This window comes from Saccopteryx leptura, chromosome 4, assembly GCF_036850995.1.
Source record: "Saccopteryx leptura isolate mSacLep1 chromosome 4, mSacLep1_pri_phased_curated, whole genome shotgun sequence".
NCBI classification, from domain to species: domain Eukaryota; kingdom Metazoa; phylum Chordata; class Mammalia; order Chiroptera; family Emballonuridae; genus Saccopteryx; species Saccopteryx leptura.
This window is the reverse complement of record NC_089506.1, coordinates 169,962,241-169,969,321: the sequence shown is the minus strand read 5'-3', so window position 1 is coordinate 169,969,321 and position 7,081 is coordinate 169,962,241. Positions and strand designations below refer to the sequence as shown.

The 7,081-nt window shown below is 42.3% G+C and overlaps 1 long non-coding RNA gene across 4 annotated transcripts; it reads right to left on the bottom strand.

The window, feature by feature from the left end:
- Window positions 1-3,398: 3,398 nt before the first annotated feature.
- Window positions 3,399-6,787, bottom strand: LOC136402442 (uncharacterized). Of its 4 annotated transcripts, none has more exons than XR_010750966.1 (3): window positions 6,560-6,787; window positions 4,058-4,601; window positions 3,399-3,640 (listed from the first exon to the last, which is right to left on the bottom strand). It is a non-coding gene; the product is annotated as an uncharacterized lncRNA (long non-coding RNA). The 4 variants fall into 4 exon arrangements; XR_010750967.1 differs by having other exon boundaries at window positions 4,058-4,569; XR_010750969.1 differs by having other exon boundaries at window positions 6,639-6,787.
- Between the last annotated feature and the right edge of the window lie 294 nt (window positions 6,788-7,081).

The window sequence follows — 7,081 nt, the reverse complement described above, 5'->3', positions numbered from 1 at the left end:
TTTATGTTTAAAGAAACATTTTTGGGTTTTTCTCATGAATTGGATATTTATATCCCGTGCCTATCATTCTGTGTTATTCTATATATTGATAGCTTTTTTTCCCTTATTGATTTCTAGGAGCTTTTGTACAATGATTAGCTTATTATTTATTGATATGAGTTATAATTTATAACCTAACCCCAATTAATCAATTATCTCTTGTCTTTGTTTCTGGTGTTTTCATTCCATGCTGAATTTTTTTCCCTTTTATGACTTTATTTTTTTTTTATTTTAATTTTTTTCTGAAGCTGGAAACGGGGAGAGACAGTCAGACAGACTCCCGCATGTGCCCAACCGGGATCCACCCGGCACGACGCTCTACCCACCAGGGGGCGATGCTCTGCCCCTCTGGGGCGTCGCTCTGCTGCGACCAGAGCCACTCTAGCGCCTGGGGCAGAGGCCACAGAGCCATCCCCAGCGCCCGGGCCATCTCTGCTCCAATGGAGCCTTGGCTGCGGGAGGGGAAGAGAGAGACTGAGAGGAAGGAGGGGGTGGGGGTGGAGAAGCAAATGGGTGCTTCTCCTATGTGCCCTGGCCAGGAATCGAACCTGGGTCCCCCGCACGCCAGGCCGACGCTCTACCTCTGAGCCAACCGGCCAGGGCCCCCTTTTATGACTTTTTGATTTTGAGTCAGAATTAGGAAGGCTTCTCCTACTCCAATATTATAATAGAGGTCTCCAATGTGTTCATTTAATAGTAGTAAAGTTTTCATATTTAATTCTGTGATCTCCTGCTGCCAGCTGGGAAGTATGGATCTAACTACAACTGCTCCCAAAACTTAGGGGATCAGGGGACGTGCAGACACTCCAGTACTTTCGGCCTTTTGTACAGTGCATTTGCACCAGTGAAATAAGAGTTGGTTTCACATCTCATTTGCATAATCAAACAACTTTCTTTGATTTGTCATTTGCTTTTCTGATATTCTAGTGCAGGGGTCTCAAACTCGTGGCCCACGGGCCGCATGCGGCCCGCCGAACAATTTTGTGCGGCCCGCAGACTAATACACGAAGTTCAAAATATTTTGGATAAAATTAAGTAAGCCTAGGGGCCTACTTGTATTTTTCATCTCTCTAGCATCCTAGCTAGATATTAGCTTAGTTAACAGCAGTTGTGATGCGAACTACAGTTTCTGGTCGTTTTGTGACACTGAGTAAACTGCATGTACGATTGTGCTTGTTGTACTGATTTTTTTTTTGTTTTCAACTGCAGTGAGAAAAGTGTTGCGTAACAGTTGCCTTTTGTAGACCTAGTGCGGCCCGCCGAACGGCTGTGATCTTGCCCTGCGGCCCACATGCTGAGTTGAGTTTGAGACCCCTGTTCTAGTTTAATACAAAAAGTCAAATGCTTCTTTTTTTAATAGCTTCATATTCATTTTGAAATATCCCCTAATTTTTGTGAGCAATATATATTCTTTCATTGAAGATTTTTACAGTTTGTCTAACATGACATCATGCCCATTCCTGGTGAATGATAAGCCTGATACAAAGATTAGCGATATGTTTTCTACCCAATATCTGACCACCTATGATTGACATTAGTAGCAGACTGCTGGCTGTTCGGCTGACAGCTATTTCCTCCGTCTTCCTTGATATACAGCTCTCACGTCTCATGAGGTGATTTAGGGGAAATCATGGTTAACACAAACCTATCTCTGTCATCTCATTCTCCTTCGCAGGGATTGGTTTCAGTGGTGGCATGTGAACTCCTTCTGGCCCATGAAACATGGGAAAGGTCCACTGGGAGGCTTTAAAAAAATGTTCCTTTCTCTTATTTTTTTAAAAAATGTTTATCGATTTTAGAGAGAGGAAGGGAGAATGGGAGAGAGAGATAGGAACATCAACCTGTTCCTGTATGTGCTCTGACTGGGAATTGAAGTGCTAACCTCTGCACTTCCGGGCAATGATCCAACCAGGGCGTTTTTCCTTTCTCTTAAAATGAGAACAAAAGAGGAGGGAAAATCCCTCTTTTTCCCTTTTGTGAGGCATTGTCAGGTTTGCATGGGACTCCAGAAACCGAGGCAGTCACTTTCTACCTGTGAGAGGAGCCAGCCAAAGAGCAGGCCAACTGCTGGTTTTGGACAATGAAAAGAAACTAGATCCTGGTTGGTGTCACTGAGACTTTGAATTAACCGCTTTGCAACCACTCTGCCTTTGGACTGCTGGGCTGTGAAATAGATTTTCTTCATTGTTAAGTAAGAACAATGGGTTGTCCATTTATTGTGGCATTCTAATACAGTGGTCCACAAATGTTGAACATAAAATAAAATACAGATCACAGAAATACAGGACACTGTTGATGAGAGGCCTTAACGTTGCCATAAAATTGGCTTCTCAGCCTCTCATTGTGATGTCTTTAACATGCCTGCCAGGCTAGCCCTGTGCAATGCCACCACACCAGAGTTCTGACCAGAATGCTCATGTAGTTGAGAAAATATTTAAAACTGAAAAACTAGGGGTATAGAACTTTACAACATAATTTTAAGTTTAAACATTTGACTCATACCCCAAATAGAATTTTTAAATAATTTTACTTTCCTCGATTTAATGGAAGCAAACTTTTCAGTAATATATTCAAGATTTATTTCTGGGGAAAAAAATTATACATAAACCCATAAAAATGTGTATGTAGGGGTGCTCATTTTTTCCTCTGCCTCAGGCTCCACTGTGGTTTGGCAAGGCCTTGTTGGGTCCTATTTTTATTTAAAATTGTGTGATTTTGTTCAGTTTAGGTTTATTGCATTCATTTTGATTTTTAAAAATATTGCCTAAAACATTATTTATTTTGATTATTGGGTTTTGTTTTATTTTTGATGCTGGCTTATATTCTGCACCTATGGTGAGTGTCTCATTCTAGTCCCCGGCCCACCAGCTGCCGTATCCCTGGGCAACACAATGTGTGTGAGGCTTCCAGACCACGTGATCAGACAGACTCTCTGCTCTCCAACTTCTGGGATATCCAGCACACCAACTTTATTTTATTTATTTATACTTTCATTGATTTTTAGAGAGAGTGGAGGAGGAGAGAGAGAGATATTGATTTGTTATTCCACTCATTCATGCATTCATTGATTTATTCACTTATGTGCCCTGACTGGGGATCGAACCTGCAACCTTGGCATACAGGATGACACTCTAACTAACTGAGCTATCCAGTCAGTGCTTAGTTCCCCAATTTTAAAGATGACTCATTTTCCAGAGACTCTCTGGATTGCTCCTATTTTCCCCCTTGCCTTACATAGTTTTTTCAGGTTAGAAACAACAGCCATCCCCTACATACCCCCAAATAATCCCTGCTGAATAAGCCCTAACAGAATTCTTTGTGTGGAACTTTGAAATATGATTTAGAAATGCGAAAGTCCGTTGTTTATTTTGGATCAAGTCAGCAGACTGTCAAGCCCAAGGCAATATGTGTAAAAAACTCTTTGGAAGTTAAATTTGTTTGATTATAATAGCAACTGTTTTTTATCTTTTCTAACCCATAGGACACTGAAGTATTTTCTGCAGTCAGGCTGGCACAGGAGACATTTTCAGATAAGTGACCTTGTAGTACACTCTAGAGATGCCATTCATCCTACTGCATATGAACTTGCAAGGAGGGGCAACTGAGTGTATTCTTTTTTTTTTATTTTTATTTTTTTATTTTTTCTGAAGCTGGAAACGGGGAGAGACAGTCAGACAGACTCCCGCATGCGCCCGACCGGGATCCACCCGGCACGCCCACCAGGGGCGACGCTCTGCCCACCAGGGGGCGATGCTCTGCCCCTCCGGGGCGTCGCTCTGCCGGGACCAGAGCCATTCTAGCGCCTGGGGCAGAAGCCGAGGAGCCATCCCCAGCGCCCGGGCCATCGTTGCTCCAATGGAGCCTTGGCTGCGGGAGGGGAAGAGAGAGACAGAGAGGAAGGAGGGGGTGGGGGTGGAGAAGCAAATGGGTGCCTCTCCTATGTGCCCTGGCCGGGAATCGAACCCGGGTCCCCCGCACGCCAGGCCGACGCTCTACCGCTGAGCCAACCGGCCAGGGCCTGAGTGTATTCTTAAAGGAGACAGAAAAGGAAATGGAAAGAGTCTTTCCTGGTAACAGTAGTCATTTAGATGAAAGGTTGAGGTGAAGTGATTTCTATATTCAGGCCCTAGATACCTTTTTCAACATGGGAGTCAAATAGGTTGGTAAGAACTATAGTAGAAATAAAAAATTGAAATCAGTGGGAAAATGTCAATTTCTCATTTAGCATTTTTAAATGTCTGTTTAGCAGAAGGCTTAAAATGTAGCTGCTCTACTCTACATCTTGTGTAGTTATTAGACAACCCACAGCCCAGCTGAGACTTTGCACTCCTGTATTTTAGTCTTCTTGCTGCTGTCAGACTACCAGCTCATTAGTATTTAAATCAGCTCATAAATATTTCCTGGAAATTCACAGTTGCTTAAGCTTCACCATTATTCTTCTTCTCCTGTTCTTCTTTGGTCTTTCTCAATGCCTTTGTTTCTCAGCTGCTAACACTGCAGAAGGGTAGGTTTCATTACATATTCATCTTCCTGATGTATGGTGATAAAAAGGAAAGGAAGTCCTGTTAGAGGATAAAGATGAGAAATAGAGAAAGGATATAGAAGGATATTTTACTCCATTTCTTTTGTGCAAATAAAATTATCTAATGATGGACCAAAGAAGTGTGTATAAAATAAGAACAGCCCAAAGCATATGCCAGGGCAATTCAACCTGAATGAATGTTTCTTTCACATACTCTTTAAAAGCTTTGAAACACAGACGAAACATTTCATTGGGGGCAGGCCCTGGATGTTCCCACTGGGGAGATGGTTGCATGGTTACAAAACCTCTTCTGTTCAACATAAGAGCTGTATTTCTAATTATAAAATAATGATGACAGAGAGGGGCCAGTTCCATCATGATTCTGTATGGTTTTTAGAATTCTGCCAGAGTTCAACACTAATACCTATATACAATGCCAACAGCCAGCTCTTTTAAATGAGTGTGAATAAAATTTAACCAATGATAAATGAGAGGAAAATAAATATATCATATTTCATTGAATTTAAAGTGCCATTGATTGTAAGCACCATTTTTTATATATACCTAAGAAAGAAAAAATGCTACCAATTAAACTAGGGCACGCTAATGATTTTTAAGTGCATCCTGATGTCAGAGGTGAAAAAATAATGTGAATAAATCTCTTTAGCAGGAATATCCACTCAAAGAAGCAATGACTTTCCCAATATCATAAACCTGAGAGAAGTGAGAGTGAACTCTTGGAACCGACCCTGAGAGTTTGCCCAAGATAAGGGACACTGATGGGACTGTCAATGATGCCATTGACAGTCTCTCATATCATTCAATCATGTGCTCCGAAGGTCTTCTAGAGAAGACCCAGACAATTAGATATAATTTTTTTGGCTAAGAAGCACCCAATCCTATTAAATATAGTCCAGACAACTTAGCTGCCATTCAAGAATGCACACGCTCTCGTCTAAAACTATTTTTAAAGTTTTTCCCCCTTTTTACTTTTCTATATGTAATCCTTACTTCCACTAACTTGAATTACTGAATTATTCACCACAGTGTATTATCTCAGCTCACTGTCTTTAGTTATACCAGAGTTTCTAAAACTTGGAGCTATTGCCATTTTGGCGGGATAATTCTTTTTGTGCAGGGCTGTCCTGTGCACCGCGGGATTTTCAGCGGCATCTCTGGCTGCTGCCACTAGATGCCAATAGCACCTCTTCGCAGGGTTAATAACTCAGTGTCTTCAGACATCGCCAAACGTCTCTGGGTAGGAGGACTAGATCAGCACTGGCTGAGAACACGGCCCGTGCCATGCTGCCCTAGTGAATGGAGGAGAGCAGACTTTGATAACCAGTGTTCATGAGCTCAAACCCTGCTCTCTGGGGTAGACATCTGAATTGAACAGTCACCAGTCCCCGTTACTGTCTTCTAACAGCATCCCATCTTTCTTTGAGGGAATAAACTTTCTCCACTGTATGTAGACTTGATAGGACTCAAGTCTTAGAGATAGGTGGGCAAATAAAACTGAGCTTAGTCAATCCAGTACTTACTCCTAGGACTTCAGCCATCTTGAGCAGAGATGGCAAGGATGGGGGAAATCTTGGCGTGAGCTGGCTTCTAAGTGAGGTGGTTGAGTAATCCCTGTTATCGTTGTGTTTGACTTAACTCCTGTCTGTTTTCTGATTCGGGTTTCTAGATTCCCAGCTTCTCTATATCCCAATATCCTTCCAATAAATGACCTTTTTGATTAAATATCCCAGAGTTATCTTCTGTTCCTTATCTGCAAAGGTACCCAGTTGAGACATTGCTATTGACTCGCTTTCTGAGTTGAACCAGTCTCTTAACCTCTCTAAACCTATGTTTCTCTTCTGCAAATTGAAAGCAAAAGCTATATACCTTTCATATTTGTAAAAGATGCCCTCCTTATAATCTCTATCTCTTTAAATCTAGGCTCCAAGCTAAGAACTGGAGATGAATGAGATACTGCCTCTGTCCTTAAGGGCTTACCTTCTTCCTCTGACAAAATTAATGGCAAGACCCAGACAACACAACAAAGCAGTGAAATCATCCTGAGTAGAAACAGTACCAGCAGGTCAAACAGCATTGGCTGAAACTGGCCTTTGTCCTCGGCAGGTCTTCACATCCCTTCTTTTTGTGCTTAGTCCTTCCTAATGGCCTCCTTCCCTCCAGAAGGAAGTGCAGGCTCTGTCGGGAGCTTTACGCACTCATATTCCCCACCCTGCCTAACTACCGCTGCTGGAGTGTCTGATATTTGCAGGACTGCTAGGTTAGCAGCCGAGCAAATAAAAGAATTCAGGGTCAGCATTTCCTGTTTCTCATCTAACAAACAAGGTCAGGTGTTTCTTTGAACAATCCCGTCCCAATAGCTGTGAAATACAAAGAGACAAAGAGGGGAAGGTTTTCCAGAGAGGCTGCTGGTTAGGCACATGGTGGGTTTAAGTTTTCAGCTTTTGTTGTGGGAGAGGAAAGTTCTTCTCATCCCAGGCCTCACCTTTTCAGAGTGGGGAA